Genomic DNA, 22,431 nt, shown 5'->3' on the forward strand with positions numbered 1-22,431 from the left:
TTATTGAAGGATCTTCTGTACCCTGCAAAATGATATTCTATTTATCTTGCAATGTGGCATGCTTAAAAGCTCTAGAATGATCAGTCACCCAAAAAGGGAAAAATGCCGGTTGCTTTTAGGAAGGCAACAACCTCCAAATTAGGGAGTCCCAACCCTTCATTTCACCAGGGTTCTAGCACTTCTGCACACGTTTCCATTTCCAGGACAAAAGAATTCATCTTAGCAGGGCTGTGAAGAGTCAATTTCAGGAGGAGAGCACAGAGGCGGGGCAAACACTCAGGAAGCTATTACAGGACATCGGGAGAAATATAATGAGACCCTGAAAGAAATTAGTGGCAGTGGTAATTCAAATGTGGACTGACTGATTACCTATGTGTGTCAGGCTTTGTGTTAGGGGTTGAGCTTCCATTGCCACAAGGGGGGTCTCAGTCTCTGTGAGCACCCAGCACACACATAAATCACCATGAGGGGCCCCTGGGTGGCTCAGTCGGTTAGGTGTCCAACCCTTGGTTTTAGCTCAGATCACAATCTCAGGGTTCTGGGAATGAGCCCCATATGAGGCTCTATGCTCCATGGGGAGCCTGCTTGAGGATTCTCTCTCTCTGCCTCTCTCTCTCCCTACCATGTCTGTCTTTCAAGAATAATTTTTTTTTAAATCACCATGATATCTCTTAACTGCTATTACTGGGGCATAAATAAAATGCCCCCAAATCACAAATTGGGAGGACGCGGAGACTAGATAGTAATGACAAACTTCACAAAATGACATACTGAAAAGAATTTCACTCATTTTTTTAAAGATTTTATTTATTTATTCATGAGAAACACACACACACAGAGAGAGAGAGAGAGAGGCAGAGTCACAGGCAGAGGGAGAAGCAGGCTCCATGCAGGGAGCCCGATGTGGGACTCGATCCTAGGTCCCCAGGATCACACCCCGGGCTGCAGGCAGCACTAAGCCACTGTGCCACCGGGGCTGCCGAATTTCACTCATTTAGAAGGAGGAAAGTACATTTCTTGGCAACATGCGACACATGTTTGCTAGGTCAATACCTGTTGAGTCACTGATTCATGCATCCATCCAATCATTCCTTTTTCATGTGTTCATCAGGCCTCCCCTGTGCGCCAGGCTCCACATGGGGCCCTGAACATGTTATTTTGAATGAACCCCAGTGGGGACAGATGAAACAGTGGTGGATGTTAGGCTATGAAGTTTCACTTACACCCTGATGTCACTAGGGATCCAGGTAAGGATTCCTGAGCTGGCAAATGACATGATCACAACTTCTATCAAGTAAAATCATTTTGGCCCAAAAAAATTGAAAACAGAAGATCAGAGAGGCTGATGAGTGATAGCACAACCATGAAGACATTGCTACAGTGGAGAAACAGGATGGTTAAGACCCAACTAGGACAAGGGGAGTGGGCACAGAGAGAAGTGTAAGGATGTGCAAGCTGTCAGGGGACAATGAACAGAGCTCTAAGAGATGGGCAGATACAGAGCATCCGAGCCTCAGTTTCCTGATTTGGATCAATAGGAGAAGTTTGAGTTTATTCCCCAGCTGAAAGGCATTGGAGGAGGTACATTTGAGCAGGGGAGTGAAACGTGGCTGGGGGCATGCCACTTTTGAGAAATGTCTGGGTCATTCATGCAAGAATGTCCAGTGGGCCTTTGTGGAGTTCAGAATAGAGGTAGCAGCTAGAGAAAGGGATTTGAGAGTTGTGTGCAGCTAAGTGACAGGTGAGACCACAGAAGTAGACAAGCAGCAGATACAGACAGAACCTTACCAAAGTCTATTAGAGGCAGATGGGGGATGACGATTTAGTGAAAAAAGGCAAGTGGCAAAACAGAACTAGGAAAAGCTGCTCTTGTGAAGTCAACAGGCAAGAGAGAGTTTCCAGGAAGAGAGCTAATAAGTAGCAAAAAAAGCACTGAAACACAACCCCTTCTACATTCCTTTCACCACCACTCCCCACCACTACCACACCAAATTTGTGTGTCCCATTTGCAGACACATCCTTTAACATCTTTTCCAGCTATGCCTGAATACTGATCTGTGGCTGTGGTAAATAGTTAAGTCCAAGACCCCATTAACACCAGTGCTGGTGAGACTATCCAATATGATCAAGGGCTAGAAATCTGATTGGGCTCAAAGGAACCCTAAGCAGTAAACATGAAAATCCTTGTCCTTATGGATGACAAAAAGTTTTTGTAAATTGTGAATCAGTCATTGGCTTAACAGAATTTCCAAAAAAAAACCCTGAGTTATAGCAATGCTGTGTTTCCAAGAAACAGGAATGGTTTCTTCAGCTCCCTGTCTTATTCTTTGGATAGTCAACTGCAATTTTCTGGAAGGGGTTAGCTACAAAACCAAAACAAGCTGGTGCCACCAATGAACATCAACTGATAACAGCAGTTTGGTTAGTACTTAAGACTGAAGAGAAAGCATTTTATCTGTGAGATATCTCTTAATTTTTTCAAGCTATTAGTATAGACATTTTTCCTTTCATAAATGTAACACAGGATATTCTGAGTTCAGTTTGTGTTTTATTTTATCTCATTTAAAATAAACAAATGCAGACAGAAAAATATAAAAGAGCAAAAAAATAACTCGGGCCCAATTGGAGCTTGAGTAATTAAACCAAGCTCTTGTCGTCTTGTGTTGTGCCCCGTGGAGATCATCTCATCCTGGGTTTCCCTTTGAGTGAAGCTAAAGCCTTTTTTCTCAAATTAGGTCCCTAGAGAGTGAGAGCCCTAAAGAGGCCTGTTGACCTACAGGCTATCAGGAATGTCTGCTGAATCAGTGATTCTTCACTTTAAAACAAGTAAGTGGTAGGGAGTGAAAAGATAATATCTAGAGTTAATGTCAAGGAAATGTAGCATAAGCATATTATTAAAGTTAGGGTGGTAACCACTGAAAGAACTAAATATGGAAACTGTTACAAGTGGTTTCCTCTAGGAAGTGGGCTGGGAGCTAGGGGCGGGGGGAGGGTGGGGATGGATGGGGCAAGAGACTGTGCTTTTCATTCTAAGACATTCTGTACTTTGCAATTTTTTTTTTAACCAGTGGCATTTGTATTTGAATAATATGAAAGTGAGAAAAAGCAATTAAATATCACTATTGCATGTATACTTACTTCATCTTGTGTAATATACATTTTTGGATATATACCCACAAAGCAGAAAGAGATTATTTTTACAAAGAAAAAGACTGAGAAACCAGATATATAAGTTAAGGCCTAAGGCCACAAAATGTATAGCCAAAGTAAGAAGCCACTCTACTAGGTCTGTATTTTATCCACGGGTTATCCAACTGCCTTTTTTTTTTTTTTTTTTAATGAATCTCACAAAACAAGAAGTGGATTTATTCTTATTCAGGAAGTTTCAGACTATACTATAGGCCTTCCTGGACAATTATTCTATCACATCTCAGCCTTATTTGACATCACATATGTTACAGAGAATGAGCACCTGGGTGGTTCAGTTGGTTAAGCATCTGCCTTCGGCTCAGGTCATGATCCAAGGGTCCTGAAATAGAGCCCCTGGGCTCTATCTGAGCAGGGAGTCTGCTTCTCCTTCTCTCTTTGCTGCTCCCCCCTCCCCACCCCCTCACTCATGCTCTCTCTAGTTATTGCTCTCAAATAAATAAATAAAATCTTTCATAAATAAATAAATGCTACGGAGAAGAAGGAAAGTACCATTGGCTAGGATATCGAATTGGTTTCCTAAAAGTCACAGAAGGAGGTACAGTGACACCCCCGTATGACCACCTCTAAGTGGCCAAGTATATCAATCAGCTGCTGCTGCTCTAACAAAATATCACAAACTGGGTGGCTTAAGCAACAGAAATTTATGGTCTCCCAATTCTGGAGACCAGAAGTCCAAAATCAAGGTGCCAGAAGGGTTGGTTTCCTTTGGGGACTGTGTTCTGGGACTTTCTCAATGGCTATGAGATAACCAACTTCTCCCTACATCCCTTCATATGGTTTCCTTTCTATGAATGGCTGCCTGTCCATATTTCCCTTCTTACAAGAATTTTATTAAGTGATACTGGATTATGGGCTCACCTTACTCCAGTATGGCCTCTCCTAACTAATTACATCTCCAACATTTCAGTTTCCAAATAAGGTTGCCTTTTGAGGTATGGGGAGCAGGGAAGGTTAGGACTTCAACATTAATTGGTGGGGGAGGCGACATAATTTAACCCATAACACTAAGAGATGACCAAATCCTTGAAGTTTTCCCCCAGACATTTATAGAGTTTACAGAAGATTTTTTTTTTCTGGGTGCATATCCCATTAAAAGTTAAAATCAATTGGAAAACAAGATTTACTAGCCAGAAATTCATTTTATATTACCTAGTTTTGAACCCTCCACTAAGTAAAATGGAGATTGCTAACCATAATATTATTGCCTCTAAGTGAATAAGTACTCTAGGATGCTTTGGGACCAAAGGAAGCAATAATGATTTAAATTATAAATAAACATGTATGCATTTACACACACAAAATGTTATAAACAACAGCTGTTCTACAACAAAGTCCAACATCCAACAATGTAAAAGCATTCACCTAATAACTACATTAAAAGAGTCAACCCTCAAGTGGCTACATCACATTTTAGGGGGGCCTGTCAATTATAACCGTGCAGCTGAATGAAGTCTCAGCCCCTTAAGCCGGGGAAACACACATAAAAATTTAAAATCCAATTTACTTTTTCATTTGACCGTGATATTTACCTTCTGCTTTTTACTCAGAAAGAAAAACAAGGACAAGAAGCTTCCTTTGGATTTCTAGTCAAATGTTCTACAGGTCTTGACAGCAAGGGCACATCACAAGACACTTAAAAGGGGAAAAATTTCTTCTTATTATTAGGTCTGTCTAATCAATAGTTCTCCTAAAATAAGCAATAGTTTATTAACCTAAAGAGCTTTTGCAATTGTATCTAACTTGGGACAACTATTCTGGGTTAATTTTGAAAACAAGTGCTGGCAGCAAACTAATGGAGAATAGCAAATATTTCCCATGAGAGTAAATTATATAAAGCTGATAATTTCCCAAATACACCTACTTCTCACCCTTGGCTGGTTTCTGCTACTTCATTCATTCATTCACTCACTTTTCACTGAGTCACTCAACAATTATTCACAAATCCTAACCTCCAAGTAGGTCTCTTTCCTCAAATTTGTAGTATTACTGTTTAGAATTGGAATGCATTGTTTAAAATAAAAGTAATATTACACATTAGACTCAGTCTTGCATATTCAGTAAGTGCCCTATGTATCACAATGAGATCAGGAGAAAAATTATGTCAATACCTATAATTAAAGCATAAAACAAAATGAATTATGCTCTGTCATGAAAAAAACTCTTTCTCCTTATCTTTAATCTTTTTTCAAACACTTCCTCCTCCTCCTTCTACTTGCCCTGATGAAAGCCTGGCTTTCCCTTGAAAATACCACTTCCTTTGTATTCGTTTGTAACTCTTTCCAGTTCTACGCCACTCCTTTGACTTCTGTCCACCTTCAAGGGCAAAGAAGAAAAATCAGCAAACTCCACATTCCCTCCTGCCCCTTCCACATACTTGATCCTCTACAATCTTTCAATGAACTCTGCCCCTTAAGCTATTCAGAGGTGTGGAAAGTCATACTCATGACACCCTTCCCAGGGAATGTGCTTAGAATCCCTGCTGAGCGAGCAGCTGGTCATGTGGCCTGCTTTCCTGGACACAGCTATCTAGACAAAGGAGAGACACACCTGACTTAGGTCACACCAATCAGAGTCCTTCTCTGTAGGGAATTTGGAATTGCAATACTCTTCGCATAAAATGCAAAATGATGTTAAAAAACAGCAGGGCAGAGGAAATACATACATTCATATTCATCCATTCATCCTTCAATACCTACTCATTGCCTGGGGCTAGCCAAATACTGAGGCAGGTCCTCTATTGCACAGTGTGGCAGGAGGTAAGAAGTAGAAGAATTTAGCTGAAGCATAGAGTTTACCCGGAAAGTTAAAAAAAAAAAAAAGGCTGGGGCTGAAAGTGTAGCAGGTTCAGAAAGCCGACCAAAGATTTGGGTTCATGTCACGGTTACAATGACAAAGTAGCTGGCATTACAAAATGTCTTTGAACTGGTTCATGGAAAGAAGTCCTCTGCTTTTCCATCACTTGCCTTTTAAGACTCATACCTTGAACGTAACCAAAACTGACCAAAATACAATTCCAACCCACCTTTTTTATTACTATCTCTTTCACCATAGTTCTCCCGGATTCAGTGCAAAGCAAACTCCAATGGAAGGAAAGAACATGGACTCTGTAGGGCTCCTCCTCCCTTGGATCATAAACACCCTGAGCGAAGGTGCTCCGTTACTAAGCTTCTATCTCTGGAATTTGCTAGAACACTCGGAACACAGGAGATCCGCAGTCAATATGCACAGACCGAAACTGAGTAAGCAACATGCATCGTGAGCTTGGAGATGCAACTGGGGTAGAATGAGTTAAAAAAAAAAATCACTCAGGATTTCTGAAAGAATACCTTGCTGGGTGTGGAGAGTAAGTCTGGGAAATGTGCTTTCTTTGGCATAAAGAGGGAGTTGGAGGAAAAAGGTAGAAGGAGAGCCAAATACTTTCAAAGAACAACATTATGTCCTAAGGATAGAGTGATTTAACGGTATGCAACACACCTGTGCTTGCCCAACGGCACAATGATTAAGAAATACTGTTATCGCCTTCAAAAGGAAGTTTTCTGAAACATTAAATATGATAACCTCCCAGTGGATTTTTCCATAGCAATTGCAGCAACCACTGCTAATCATGCTGCTAAAAAGATAAGGCAGGCTGGGGTCTGAGAGAGAGGACACAGGCTTCCTGTGAAGAAATGCTGTCCCCAAATGTAATCTATCAGCACACCATCTATCAAGTGTTTCATTCGAGGGACCAACCCAACTTCAGTTCAAAAACTTCTTCCTACCCCCTCACCACTCCGTGCCCACCCCCCAAAGTCCTAGGCTTCTGACAACCAGAATTATAAAGATTTTGGCAGTGAGGGCACAAGTTGTGCAAATCAGCTAGATAACTTCAAACTCTACATTGTTTTAACTAGTCAAATACCTATTTTCCTAAGGTGATTTTTAAAAATCCCATTTACAAGACTCTAGAACACATTAACAATCAAAGATTTAATCTGAATTTTAATGCTGCTACCAAAGAACAACAAACTCCTCCCCCCCAAAAAAACTGGATTTGTTTTGTCATCTTCGTATACTTGTGAACTGAAGCACCTGAGAAAACATTTTTTTTTAAAGAGTTTATTTATTTATTGAGGAAGAGAGAGAGGGAGAGAGCACCAGCAGGGAGAGGGGAGAGGGAAAGGGAGAAGCAGACTCCCCACTAAGCAGGGAGCCCAATGTGGGGCTGGATCCTAGGACCCCAAGATCATGACCTGAGGTGAAGGCAGACGCTTAACTGTGTCACCTAGGTGCCCCTCAAAGAACTTTTGTAACTGACTACCTCACAGTATCTTTCTCAATGATAAATATATGCTTCAACTTTTTTAAAAAAGATTTTATTTATTTATTCATGAAAGACACAGAGAGAGATGCAGAGACACAGGCAGAGGGAGAAGCAGGCTCCATGCAGGGAGCCTGACGTGGGACTCGATCCTGGGTCTCCAGGATCAGGCCCTGGGTCAAAGGCAGGCGCTAAACCGCTGAGCCACCGAGGTGCCCCATCTTCAAGTCATTTTTCATACAGGTCAAGCATGATTTAAAAAAAATTTTTTTAAGGTGTGGAAAGAAAAAAATCCCACAACTGGGTTTAGTTGTGACAATAATAGGGTAAGATCTAGGAAATGAAATCTTCTTCCCATCTATCTCCTTTTCCCTTCGTGAATCAAACTGGAAGAATGAGCAAGCAGCTGGTGGATTCAATATGAAGACTGGCTACATCACCACCAGTTAGCAAGAAGCTGGAGAGACCTCAAGAGATCCTTTAGACCACAAGATGTCCTGAAGCCTGATACAACTCACTAACTTCCAACAGAATGCTGGAATGAGGATCTTGCTGTCTAAACTTCTCTTACCACGGCTCTCAGGCCCCACCCGCCCAAGTTAATTCACAACAGAAGAAATTTCTCAGGCCTCCCATAGAAAGAGGGAGAACCCTCTTTCAAACTAACTGGAGGTCCTCTGTAGAGTCTTAGGCTAAAGAAAGCTATTGATTGGTTCATCCAAACTAACTGGAGGTCCTCTGTAGAGTCTTTCAAACTAACTGGAGGTCCTCTGTAGAGTCTTAGGCTAAAGAAAGCTATTGATTGGTTCATCCATTCAACTAGTATTTACTGAGTGCCCACTAAGCTCCATGTAATCCTCTAAGCATTGGGAATACAGCTGTGAACAGGGGAGAAGGATAAGAAACCCATCAACAACATACAGTACAGCATATGTGTATACAGGAGCATATAAAAATCTGTACTTTGAGGTGCCAGAAAGAAAGCAGGGTAAAAATATAAAGGGGTTGTTATAACACCTAATAACAATTAGCTGTTATTAACAATTAGTTTTGTAGCTATAATATCAAGATGCCAATTCTTCAATTCTCAGATGCTAACTACTTCAGGTCATGATGGTAATATTAGTTTTTATTAGTAATTCAGTCAGTGCTGATCCTGGAATTATGGTCATTTAATTCCTTGCCCCTTGTGACCATTTCTTATCTGCTGCTTCAAACTCTGGTCCCTCTAAAACGGGGAGGAGGCACAGTCTTTGGAGAAGGAATCACAAGCTCATTCTGCTGCTCTCTTGTTTTCAGAAGGGCCTGAGAAGGGCCATGGCCATGCCTTCTGAGCAGCTTCTTGGTTTACTTTCATGGTCACAAAACCATTTTCAATGATCCATCTCCCAATTAGTCTCTCTCTACTGACTCATGGTTTTGTCCCTGGCTGTCTGTAAGGTCACAATTTTGAAAGCCATGTAAATCAGGCTGTCAGCTCTAGCTATAAAAACATAGGATGCCCATGTAAATTTGACCTGTAGATAAACAACAAATACATGTTTTAAGATTTTTACTTCTTTATTTGAAATAGAGTGTGCGGGAGAGAGCATAAGTAGGGAAGAAGCAGAGGAAGAAGGAGAAGCAGACTCATTACGAGCAAGGAGCCCGACATGGGGCTCAATCCCAGAACCCTGAGATTATGACTTGACCTGAAAGCAAACACTTAACCGACTGAGCAATCCAGATGCCCCAACAAATATTTTTTTAACATTATTTATTTATTTGTTTGTTTATTTGAGAGAGAGAAATAGTGTGAGTGGGGGGCAGAGACAGAGGGAGAAGGAGAAGCAGGGTCCCCGCTAAGCAGGAAGCCCGACATGGGGTTTAATCCCAGGAACCTGAGATCATGATCCAAGTCAAAGGCAGATGCTTAACCAACTGAGCTCCCCAGGCACCACCACCCCCCAAAAAAATATTTTTTTAGCAGGGTATGCCCCATGCAATATTTGGACATATTTATACTCAGAAAAATTATTTGTATCAAATAACCCTATTTTATCCAGTAACCCTGCATGTGAAGATTTTGGGAATTAGATGAATGATTTCAGGAGCCTGGATATCAAGTTTTGCCTCACACAAAAAGAAAAATTGCTCCCAAGTAACAGTACTATGGCAAGGCTAGCACACATGAGAGCACAATTTAGCAGTGCCCTATGTACCACCACCACTAGTAACAACCTTTGCCAATGCCTAGCCCTGTCAATTTTGACTAACACACTAGAGAAATTTATTTGAACACTTTGCAAAGACAGATGGTCTCATTAGACACTTGACAAAAAAGAAAAATCGTGCTAGATCTCAATTACTATTTGCCCATTCCCTAAACTCCCTGCCAAATTTTTATGAGATGTATTCCAACGCCTCCCATAGGAGGTGAAATTGTTTTGCTAGGGCTGCTAGAGCCAAGTGCCACCAACTCAGTGGCTCAACCCACGGAAGCATTCTCTCACGGTCCCGAAGGCCAAGAGTCGGTAGTCGAAGTGTTGGCAGGGTCGGTCCCTTCTGTGAGGGTGAGTCTGTTCCAGGCCTCTTCCAGCTTCTGGGGGTTTCCTGGCAACCTTTAGCATTTCTTGGCTTATAAATCCATCACCCCAATCTTTGCCTTCATGTTCACATGGGATTCTCTGTGTGTGGGGTCTGTGTCCAAATCTCAACTTCTTTATAAGGACAGAAGTTATATTAGCTGGGGGACCCCCGACCCCTCATCTTAATCAACCATGTCTGCTATGACCCTGTTTGCAGATGCCACATGCTGAGGTACCAGGGCTATGCACTTCAGCGTATGAATGTGGAAGGGACACATTGAACCTGTAACGATGGTAAATCTGTAAAAGCATCAGAAAGACCAGAGGGGAAGCCAACACCCAGCAAAACAAGTCTGTTTATGGAGGCTGACAGGCAGGGTGTGTGAAGTGAGAGGTGCCCAGGGCCTGAGTCCTGCCACAGGAGTCTATGCCATGCCAGGGGAGGCTGGCAAGTGGACAGAGGGAGGCCAATCCACCTGGCAAGGATGCCATCTTCACACAGCCTGGAAGTAGGCAGTGGTAGACAAGAACGACTTCCTCCAGCCTGGTTCAGGCCCTGCCCTGGCTCTGCAAAACTGTTCCCGACGTTCACAATCCCTCCCTCATTATATGCATAGCATTCACTATCTGTAACACTCCTCTGGCAAAAGTGCTGTATGCGTTTTCTTATGTACATTCTGTCCCTACAACTATGGCAAGGGAAACTTCTGGTTTTCCCAAGGTATATTTTGCCTGCGTGTTTTACATTAGAGGCACACAAAGAGGCAATTATGAACATAACCAAAAAAATAAATAAATAAACTAGCTGAGAATGGAATTTTACACATCAGTGTCTGAGATTCCTTCTGTAAAAAGCTTGTTGTCTCGGATAATTCTTCCAGGCTTTATGGGCCTTTTCAAAAAATACACAACGTGAGTTCTTGGAGCAGTTAAAAAGGTATATTAATTATTTTTCCCTGATAGCTACAGAGCGATAAAACTACCATACTAGTAACCTGGTCTCCTGTCATTTCATGACTATTGAGGCAAATTTATGGAGAGTACAGTCTCTGGAAAAATGAGAAATAATGATCCTAAGACATGAGTTATATAACTCAAAATAAGATGTATCCATATAAAAATTTTAAAGCTTTTCAAATATTTGAAAACTAGTAAATCCACTGCAAAATTCTATTTTCCACATTTTAAAAGGAAGGATCACCTGGCTTAGTTAACCTAGGCCCTCTTTCAACTGGGGATAGAAATGGGGCCTAAAGACATTCTCTAGCAGCTGTCGACCCAATGCTATGAATGTTATATTTACAGTCAATAAGTCTCACCAACCAAAGCTGTTTGTTTCTTACGTTTTGGCCAAATTGTGTCATGTTAGGGCCATGGCCAATGACCAACAGCAACTGCCAATGGGTCAATTCTCTTTAATTCTCTAAAATTCTAAGATGGAAAAGACCTGACCCCTTCTCTTAGAATCACAGTCTATTACGGAAAGACAGATAGACAAATAGTGCATAAAAATAGCCAACGCTGGGCAGCCCGGGTGGCCCAGCGGTTTAGCGCTGCCTTCAGCCCAGGGTGATCCTGGAGACCCGGGGTCGAGTCTCATGTCAGGCTCCCTGCATGGAGCCTGCTTCTCCCTCTGCCTGTGTCTCTGCCTCTCTCTTTCTCTGTGTGTCTGTCATGAATAAATAAATAAAATCTTTTTAAAAAATAGCCAACACACTTTGAACTCTTTGTGCTAGATACTATATTGAATTCTATATTAACTCGTTTAATTCCCACATCAGTCCTACAAGGAAAAAAGTACTATTGTCATCTCCCTGTTTGCTACAAGGAAACTGAGTTCTAGGCAGGTAAGTCTTCTGTCAAGGTCACATACCTAGTTTGTCCACTTTGGTCCTGCCCACTCCTTATCTAAAAATGTCAATAGGACTGAGGTTGAGAAACACAATACTCCCTTTCGGCTCAATTAATCTAACTTGTGCATAATCTTCCTGCAGAAACTGCAATCAACTAACTGGATCTGCAAGACTCTCTATGAACCACACATTTAAAGAAATTAAAAATCAGACATAGGTAGCCAGAATGTTGCTTTGCAAACCTTTCCGAGGACAGTATATTCCATCTTGATCATGCCTGAACCAGCCTTTATGAACAGTTTTGGGACGGAAATGTGTCTGGATCTGAGTGCAGCCCATCTTCCACTTGGATTATTTCCTCTAAACACGTTTAAATTAGGCAATGTGGGGGACGCCTGGGTGGCTCAGAGGTTAAGCATCTGCCTTCCGCTCAGGTCATGATCCTGGAGTCCCAGGATCGAGTCCCACACCAGGTTCCCTGCATGGAGCCTGCTCCTCCCTCTGCCTATGTCTCTATCTCTCTCAGGAATAAACAAATAAAATCTTGAAAAAAAAATTAGGCAACGTGGTTTTGCAGGAGCATGTTAGCACATGTCTCCTCTGCAGTTGGGTCTACAGGCAGAGAAGGCTGCTTACAGGGAATGCCTGTTCTCTGCCCAGCGGCATCTTTTTTGGCAAGTGAGTATTCTTGACCTCACAGGGATGCCAAACAGCACTACCAGAGAAGTTAATGCCCCCAGTAGTAGCCCTTAACAAAAGATGAGCGAAGAGTTGGTGAGTAAGTTTTATTTGCTTCTTTATGCCTCGGGTGGAAATAAGCCAAGTGCCAGAGTGACTGAGTGGCCCATGGTGGGCCCTTGACGGGCTCATTCCCTTTACTATCTTATGTCCCCACTCTACCATCAGTGCTTCCTAGGCTTACATCCCAAATAAATGTCTTACCCCTGAGATCTGCATCTCAGGTTCTGCCTCTAGGGGAATACAAAAATGGAACAAATCTCAAAATAGATGAAACTATTAGATATGCACAACACACTGAAAAGTGAAGCAGAGAGAAAGGAACTTGGAGACATCCGAGTCAATACTGGTGGGAAAAAAATCTCAAAAAACTATTAATACACTCAGAGAGATCAGCAAAGATGTTGCATCCACAAAACAAGAGGATGCTATTAAAACAATGAACAATGAGAATAAGAAAATGTTCTTGGAACTTAGTGATATGACAGATGAAATGTAAAAAAAAAGAAATCAATACAAGAGCTGCAGATAAAAATCTAGTAATTCTCCATGAAAAAGAACAAAAAATAAACAGAGAAGGACAACTGGAGAAAAACCAACAAGACAGAACAAAAGTCAGCTTATTTTTCAGTTCAGTATCAATGCAGAGGTCCAGCATCCAACCAGAAGAATTTCTATGCACAGAAGCAAAGAAAAGGAAGGAGAGGAATTGTCAAATAAAAGAAGAAAATGTTCCAGAACTGGAGTTTAAGAGTCTTCAGACTACAGATCCTAGTCTACTCATTAAATGGCACTCTTAATGTCTCAGTTACTTTTTTTTATGACACTCCTAGACCCAAAGAGATACCTTCCAATTCAGTGTTTTAAGTAATTGAATCCAAACAATAAGTACATCTTCATATCCTAAAAATTTAGCACCTGTTGGGCATTATACAACTTCTCAAAACTTGGGATCAATCATATTAGATATCGCCACCCTCATTTCCTATTCCATATTGCTTTTTGTTTTGTGTGGTACTTGTTTTTGTTTGTTTGCTTTGAAATCATAGCAACTGCAAAAAAAAAAAACCAAAAAAAAAAAAAACCAAAAATAAAACACAGTTTTGCAAAGATATTACATCATGGTGGAATGTAGCAATCTAATAGTGAAACTCCAGTTAATAGTTTGCCAAGTGCCCAAAAGATGTTCCTGCTTTCCTTGAAATTTGAAAATATTCCATGGCCCCTTTGTAAGTTCACTGGGGCACCGTATGGCCCCGTGGCACACAGTTTGGAAACCATAGCTTTAGCCTATCTGTGCCCATCAAGGGCTTAGAAAAATGATTAACAAAAATCCCATACCAAAGCCAATCACTATATATAGCTCAGAATATCAGTGATAAAAAGAAAAATTTTAAATTACCAGAAAGAAAAACAGGCCACGTGTAAAAGAAAGAGAATGAAACATCTCATCGCAGAAAGACTTCGCACAGAAACTCCGAAAATGCTGGGGGAAAATGCTCATTCAGACTTATCTCACCCAAAGTATCAGTCCAGTGAGAGAACAGATTAAAGATATTTTCACTGATTTACCTTTCATACATTCTTTCTCAGGAAGCTATTGACAAACGTGCTCCAGCAAAACTACGGAGTAAAGCACAAGAGGTGACAGAGAATAGAAGAAAACAGAGCCCAGGACAGCCTGAGGAAGATGGCCATGCACCAGACCAAGAGAAAACCAGTCCACGGGGGCAGGGCAGGAAAATAAACAGAATGGATATGTGATCTGACCTGTACGAGCATTTGAAAAAGAATTATTCCTAGAAATCTGATACATCTAGTGCTGTTTTTTGGGGGAAAAAATTTAGATAGGTATATGAAAATGAAGCAAATGGCAAAAAAAGAGAAGCTCTTAGTAACTCAAGAAACCTGATCACAGAATATTCCATGGCTAGAAAATGGAAGAATATTGACATGATCACAATTTTATAAAAACTGATGGATTTAATCAATAATGGCTGAAATTGATATATGAAGTAGCAGTATATAGGCATATTATTTGAAATACTAGAATATGTATTTATATATATATTAGAATTAGAGTATATTATAATATTCCAAATATAATGTGCCTATACTGCTATTAGTATATATATTTTAATAAAAATTACTAAATCAATTAAAAATATATTCTAATATTCTAGGGGGATAGTAGAGAAGGCACTGGGCAAAGGAATGCTTTAATAAGCACATAATAGTTATTAGAATATATTTGTTTATGGTGAAAGAGAGTGGTCTAGTTTCATTCTTCTGCATGTGGATGTCCAATTTTCCCAGCACCATTTATTGAAGAGACTGTCTTTCTTCCAATGGATAGTCTTTCCTCCTTTATCGAATATTAGTTGCCCATAAAGTTCAGGGTCCACTTCTGGATTCTCTACTCTGTTCCACTGATCTATGTGTCTGTTTTTGTGCCAGTACCACACTGTCTTGATGACCACAGCTTATTTTAATAAAAATAAGTTATTAGTTAAAACATATATTCTAATATTCTGGGAGACAAAGAGAAGATATTGGGGAAGGGTGGGCAAAGGAATGCTACAAGCATATATTATTCTGACTAGGACAAATTCGAAACATAAAGTAGAGAACAGAGGACAATATGTGGCCATTGCAAGCAAAAAAGAAAAATCATTAACCTTGATTTTTGTTGCAGATAAAAAGCTTTCAGACAAAAACATTGGAAATACAGTAGTATCCCAAATAGCCAAGTAATTACCTATATTTTAAACTTCACTTTGCTTATGTAACCCTACCATACAAGTCACCTCTTCGGGAAGGCATTCCTTTGCCCGCCAGGTATCCTTAGAATCTTTAGCTACTCCATAAGTTCTGCTACTTAAGCAAAATGCTTGTTAAACATTTAAGTAACATAAATTATTTTTATTAGAGAATATAGTTGCAATTTATATAAATGTGATTTATTATTCCACACTGGTCTCCCTCCAGAATGTTCGATTTCAGAAAAAGAATTTCATCTCATTCCCCTGTGGATTTTTCCTCCAATCTACTGACAAGCCACCACCTTACAAACATTACAAGAAAAATTATTTTAATAACTAGTTGTGTAACTATGACACACCATATGTCATCAATCTAAACTGCCCATTTTTTTTTTCACATTTTATCATTTCTGATTTAAGGAATGTGCCTTCACATTGCTGGAGGCCCAGATGGAAGCTGAGTTCTTGCAGACAGAATTTACAACTACTCCTATCATTCATCAGGGGCCCTCTCAATCTGAATCCACTTTACATTATCTGCCTACGTATTTTTTTTAACTTACACTGACACTGTACGGTCAGACTTCAATATTTATCAGAACCAACTTGCAATTCAAAATCTTAGTGGACATATTTTTTCTTCCTTCTACCAAAGTCAAATCTCAGATGTGTTAGTTCCTTTGTTGTCCCTTCCTGTGTGATAAGTTTTTCACTTATCCCTATATGGAAGGAATGGCCCCTGACATTACAACTTTAAGCAGGCATCCTATTAGACACCTCATCTTAGACATTACTTTTTTCTTTTTCAAGGGCACATAAACAATGATATATCTTCCACTGGGTTGTCCCTGGGATTCCATTAAATACAGTATTAAATAAAAGAATAAAAACTACAGTATAATGCTGGCTTAGTAACAGTTATATAGATATTTCACATTTGTAACAAAAGAAACATTTGGGCTTCTTTTGGCTAAGAAGACCCCCACATCTCTATAAGTAAGCACTAGACAATTTTTGAAAGAATTTTGAATTTTGCTGTGTAGCTTAAATCTGTACTTGCCCACTTTCCCTTTACAAAACACTTTTCTGCATGTTCCTGCATATCAGCATTTTAAGACAAAGTTCACATTTGCCCACCAAAAACCACAGCAGCCTACGCTGTGATTTGGTTGATGGAAAATATCTGACGTTACTAAGAATCATCAATGAAGTATGCCCTTTGTAGGATCATAATTCACCTCTACAAGGCAAACCAACTCTCCCATGCCATCAGTTGCACCCTTCAGTTCCCGAACATGGCAAATCTCAAACTGTCCTTTGTGTCACCCAAAAGACTTTAGATCACATATGAAATGACCCCATCATTTCACTTATATGCTTGAACCCTCTATCTGCAAATAGTACTTAGCTAAGCATGCAACATGACATATTTTATAGTTAGTAAATATTTAGTGCTTACTACACTCCAGGCAATGAGCTAACCACTTTACAATGAGCTAACTTTTGCCCTTCACAATGAACCTACTGATTAAGAAATTGAGGCTTGTAGGTAAGTAACCTGTGCAAGCTCACACAGCTAGAAAGAGGTAGAGTGAGAATTTAAGCCTAGATTGGGTAAATCCAAGACCCACTCTCTAAACCACTGCATGATACAGCTTTGAGAAAAGATACAGATGCAATGAAACACGGGGACACCTGCACCCCGATGTTTCTAGCAGCAATGTCCACAATAGCCAAACTGTGGAAGGAGCCTCGGTGTCCATAGAAAGATGAATGGATAAAGAAGATGTGGTTTATGTATACAATGGAATATTACTCAGCCATTAGAAATGACAAATATCCACCATTTGCTTTGACGTGGATGGAACTGGAGGGTATTATGCTGAGTGAAATAAGTCAATCAGAGAAGGACAAACATTATATGGTCTCATTCATTTGGGGAATATAAATAATAGTGAAAGGGAATAGAGGGGAAGGGAGAAGAAATGGGTAGGAAATATCAGAAAGGGAGACAGAACATGGAAGACTCCTAACTCTGGGAAACGAACTAGGGGTGGTGGAAGGGGAGGAGGGCAGGGGGTGGGGGTGACTGGGTGGCGGGCACTGAGGGGGGCACTTGACGGGATGAGCACTGGGTGTTATTCTGTATGTTGGTAAATTGAACACCAATAAAAAATAAATTTATTATTTTTTTTAAAAAAGAATCTGTAACAAAAGGAAACAAGGCTGGTTTGAAGAGCAAGCTTCTTGAATGGGGTATGCCAACTGCAGTAACACTTAGCACCCAGTCATCAAATTTGAGATGGAGCTCCCTGCATTCATCAACACGCTAAGAATGATGCTTCAAATCACAGGGAGGAGAAGTAGTTTTAAAAAGCACTAAACAAGTATGGGTCATCATCCTGATTTCCTTAATAATCACTCTTGAGTGTGAACTTTTCCATCTTGTCTATCCCGCTGTGGGAGTGGGGCTCATTTGCATGAGTCTGTTAGGACATTGACTTCGTAGTGTGTGTTGCATATTTTCTCTTAAGTCGCAATCTGCAGGCCAGAGCTAAAGGCAAGCTATTATTATAGATCAAAGCCGGTGAAGTGGGTAATGAGGTTTGGTATATAAAACACTTGGTATAAATGCAGGGGAAATTCTGGCTTTTCTTTAACATTAACTGCTTTGAAATGCATCATTTGCAAGAGAACTCTTAGTAGGCCACTAGCTGCCAGAGAATAATTTCCCTTCACCAAACAGACCAGTGGTAGCTTCGGCTGGATGCCTTTCACAAATGTGGAGCCGTGTGCAGTGAGTTATTTTTAATACATACTCCATGGGGTGAGTGTTACAATGCGCCGCGGAATGTGAAGAGCATCACCCACCACAGCAGAAACTCGGAATTGAAGGACACTTCTGATCAGCTTCACGTAAGGAACAGGGTCTGAATTTTCAGGTTGCTACACAAGCTTTAAGAAAAAAACAATTAAAATATCTAAGCAGACAGTTTTCATCTTCCCAGGTAGAAAGTGTTCTTACATATTCCGACTGGTAGGTCCCTGAGCCACAGGGGAGCAAAGGAAAGGTGGTTATAAATATAACATTAAAAGGATAATTACATTTTCCAATAACTTTTAAAATTATGTCTGGCTCCTCTTTTGCCTTTCAGGACTGGTCTATGTTAAGTAAATGCTTTCCAGGTCTCTAAAGTGACTTCTGTAGTCTTCTTTTGGACAGACCAAGATATAGTTTTCATTATCGATGCTAAATGTGTATGATTACCGCAGTCCAATGGCATGAGTGCTGGAGGATGGAAGTCATCAGAAAAGGTCACTCAGGCCTCAAATTGCTTTCCCTCTTCCCTTCCTTCCTTCCTTGTTGTCTTTCCTTCCTTCCTCCCACTCTTACTCCCCCCACTCACTCTCCCCTTCCCTTCTTCCTCCCTTCTGTCTACCCCTCTATTTTTTCCTTCCTAAAACATTTTAATTTTTTAAAAGATTTTATTTATTTATTCATGAGCGACACAGAGACAGAGAGAGAGAGACAGAGGCAGAGACACAGGCAGAGGGAGAAGCAGGCTCCACGCAGGGAGCCCGATATAGGGCTCTATCTTGGGACTCCAGGATCACGCCCCCAGCTGAAGGCAGACGCTCAACCACTGAGCCACCTGAGCATCCTCGCTAAGACATTTTAAAATCAGTCTACTATATGCCGGTACTATGCTATATAGGCTGGGGTAAAAATCATGCCACTTGTATGACTAATCTCAAGAACTTTATGATCAGCCTCAAATGCCCTACTTCTTTAATAACTTGTCAACTCCCTGAAATCAGAGGCCATGCTTTCTACCTCTCAGACCCTGTTTTGTCCACTCTACATGTCTGGAGTTTGTGTAGTATGCAGCAGCAAGAGCTTGATGGGTGTTAGATAATCTGACATCCACCTCCCTCATTTACAAGGTAACTTCGGACCAGTCACCCCATCTCTGGCACTTCTATTGCCTCCGATACAAAAGGGGGACCACTACACCAGTCCAATCATCTGCAGAGGGTTGACCTGATGACAAAATCATAATGCGGCTGAAGCCACTTTTACAAACCTACGCCTTGCTGGGAAGGGTGCTCCTAAGCGTAACTCAGGGTCAAGTGTCTGAACATGGGTGCTGCTGCGTGTGGGCACATGAAGCTCGGTCACTTCACCAGAGCCTGGCCCACTTCACACTTCTTCAAATGTGAAACTTAGCATGACATTTTCCTGCTTATAACACTTCCCCCTGAGCATGAAATCAAATTCTATAATAAAGCCTAGAAGCCTCAGTTCCTTCCTGCTCCATTCTCTGGTTTCTCTCTTTTTTCTTTATCCATGCTCCTTAGCAAGCAAGCCACGTTCCTCCCACCCAGCCACACCGAGCTACAGCAGATAGCCAAGCTCTTTGTTGGGCTGCCTTGTGACCTCTGCCTTCTATAGCCCTGACCAAGAATGGGCCAGACGCTCTTCCCAGAGGCTCCCCCAGCATCCCTTGATGTAGCACTTTCCACTCCATGCTGTAGCTGCCTGCATAGTGCTTATCTGCATCTGTCACTATAATATTGTTTCTCAAGGGCAATGCCCTTGTGGTATGTGGCACATAGAAAACACTCAGTTAAGTTACTTAAATTAGACAGATAAATAAATGAATGAATGAGGAACTCCTTTGCCACGTGGCAGGTATGACTGTTTACTGTAGTAGTAGAGGATATTCTTAAAGAATTCTCTAGGAACTCTGTACCATGACCACATCAGCAAACTAAATGTAATAGGCAGAAAAATGCCCCCCTACCGCCATGCTCAAGATGCACAGTCTAGACTCCAAGTGTAGGTTACCTTGCATGGCAAAGAGGAATCAGAGTTGCAAAGTGAATTAAGGTTGCTAATCAGAGAAGTTATAATTTAAAATATGTTTAAAATAGGGAAATTATCCTGGATTATATAGATATGACTGAGGTAGTCACAAGGCCTTAAAAATGCAAGAAGGAAGCAGAAGAGAGGTTGGAGTGTTTGGATGTGACAAAGACTCAAGTTGCTACCACAGGCTTAAAAGTGTGCAAGAGTCATCAGCCAAAGCATTTGAGTGGTCTCCAGAAGATTCTGGAAAAAGCAAGGGAACAGATTCTCTTTTAGGGCCTCCAGAAAGGAATGCAGCACTGTGGACACACTGATGTTAGCTCCATGAGCTCTGCATCAGAGCTTCTGACTTTAAAAAACTGTAAGACAGGGACACCTGGGTGGCTCAGAGGTCGAGCGTCTGCCCTCGGCTCAGGGCTGATCCCAAGATCCGAGATTGAGTCCCACATGGGGCTCCCTGCTAGGAGCCTGCTTCTCCTTCTGCCTATGTCTCTGCCTCTCTCTGTGTGTCTCTCATTAATAAATAAAGAAATCTTAAAAAAAAACTGTAAGATTATAAATCTGTGTTTTAATTTACTAAGGTTTTGGGTAATTCGTTAGAGTAGCAACAGAAAACGAATATGCCAGACAAGAAAGCAGAAGACCTGAATAGGACAAATCATGGGACCTCCTGGAGCTTCACTCTTCTAATCAACAAACTGAGGATACACGTCCCTGATCTGCTTCTCACATCAGGCTGTTTATGAGGGCCCAAAGTGATAAGGTCTGTGTTTGGATCTCAGCATCGGAACTTGCTCACTGTGCTTCTTTGGCAAGTGACTGACTTCAATGATCCCTGCCTTGGTCTTCTCATCTGTAAATAGTACTGGGTCATTGTGAGAATCCAGTGATTCAGTCCACGTAAAGTGCTTAGAACAGCATCTGGTGTGATGCAAGTATTACATAAATGCTAGCTTTTACTACATATGTAAAGAGTCTGCAAAAGGTCAGGTACTGCCGAGTCCTGGAGGGGGTATCTCCCAAGACCCCCACTGGATGCACGACTGAACCCACAGACAGTATTGAACCCTATATATACTGTTTTTTCCCTATACATACACACCTATGATAAGGTTTTATTTATAAATTAGGCACAGTCAGACATTATCAACAATAATAAAACAGGACAATTATAACAATATACTGTCATAAAAGTTACGTGAATGTGGCCTTTCTCTCTCTCAAAATATCTTATCGTCCTATACTCGCCCTTCCTGTGATGATGGCAGATGATAACATGCCTACATGATGAGATGAAGCGAGGGGAATGACGTAGGTGTTGTGACACAGTGTTAGGCTACTACTTTCTCATGATTTGTCAGAGGATCATCTGCTTCCAGACTGTGGTGTGCCTCGGGAAACTGAAACCGTGGAAAGCAAAACCCCGGATAAGGGGGACTACTGTATAAAGTGGTATAGCAGAATCAGCATTCTTTTTTTTTTTTTTAAGATCTTTTTATTTATTTTAGAGAGAGAGAGCGCGCGCACACACACACACACACACACAAGCAGGAGGAACAGAGAGAGAAGGAGAGAGAATTTGAAGCAGACTAAGCTAAGCCCAGAGCCTGATGCGGGGCTGGATCTCACGAATCTGAGATCACCACCAGAGTAGAAACCAAGAGTTGGACGCTTAACGGACTGTGCCACCCAGGCACACCCAGAATCAGCATTCTTATGGAATGCTCGTTCTCAAGAGGGTGGAGGTTCAATACAGCCCCTTCTCAGTAGCAGTTCTGATATTTATGGAGGCATTTTAGAGGCTAAGGCCAGTAGCAGGGGCATCCTCCTAGCATTTAGTGATAGGAGCCAGAGATGCTGGACATCTTGCAACATCTGAGGCAGCCCTTCAAAGTGCAAGAGTTTTCTAGATCCCAAATGATACCACATACCCCCACCCATCTTCAGTTTTGGCTATTCATTGCTGGTGATTTTACATACAGGTACTAGCGTCTACCTCCTTCATTATGACCCCTGGTGTAGTTGTACTATGCATTTATCAACTGAAACTTTTTAAAAATAATTTACTCTTTTGCCCATTTTATTAATGTTAATAATAATATAATACTAGGACATTATGTTGATTTTTAAG

General features: G+C 41.1%; 1 protein-coding gene and 1 long non-coding RNA gene across 3 annotated transcripts in view; one reads left to right on the plus strand and one right to left on the minus strand.

The window, feature by feature from the left end:
- LOC144283247 (uncharacterized) overlaps nucleotides 1–17,477 on the plus strand; it is an 83,673-nt gene extending 66,196 nt beyond the window's left edge. Inside the window, exons 4-5 of one of the 2 annotated variants that reach the window (XR_013351670.1) lie at nucleotides 6,262–6,449; nucleotides 14,262–17,477. This is a non-coding gene — a long non-coding RNA (uncharacterized LOC144283247). The remainder of the gene's footprint in view (nucleotides 1–6,261; nucleotides 6,450–14,261) is intronic. The other variant, XR_013351672.1, reaches the window with a different exon arrangement.
- Nucleotides 1–22,431, minus strand: part of SNTB1 (syntrophin beta 1) — a 239,037-nt gene that overhangs the window by 211,181 nt on the left and 5,425 nt on the right. The window lies entirely within an intron of this gene.

This window comes from Canis aureus, chromosome 14 (genome assembly GCF_053574225.1).
Source record: "Canis aureus isolate CA01 chromosome 14, VMU_Caureus_v.1.0, whole genome shotgun sequence".
Lineage (NCBI taxonomy): Eukaryota > Metazoa > Chordata > Mammalia > Carnivora > Canidae > Canis > Canis aureus.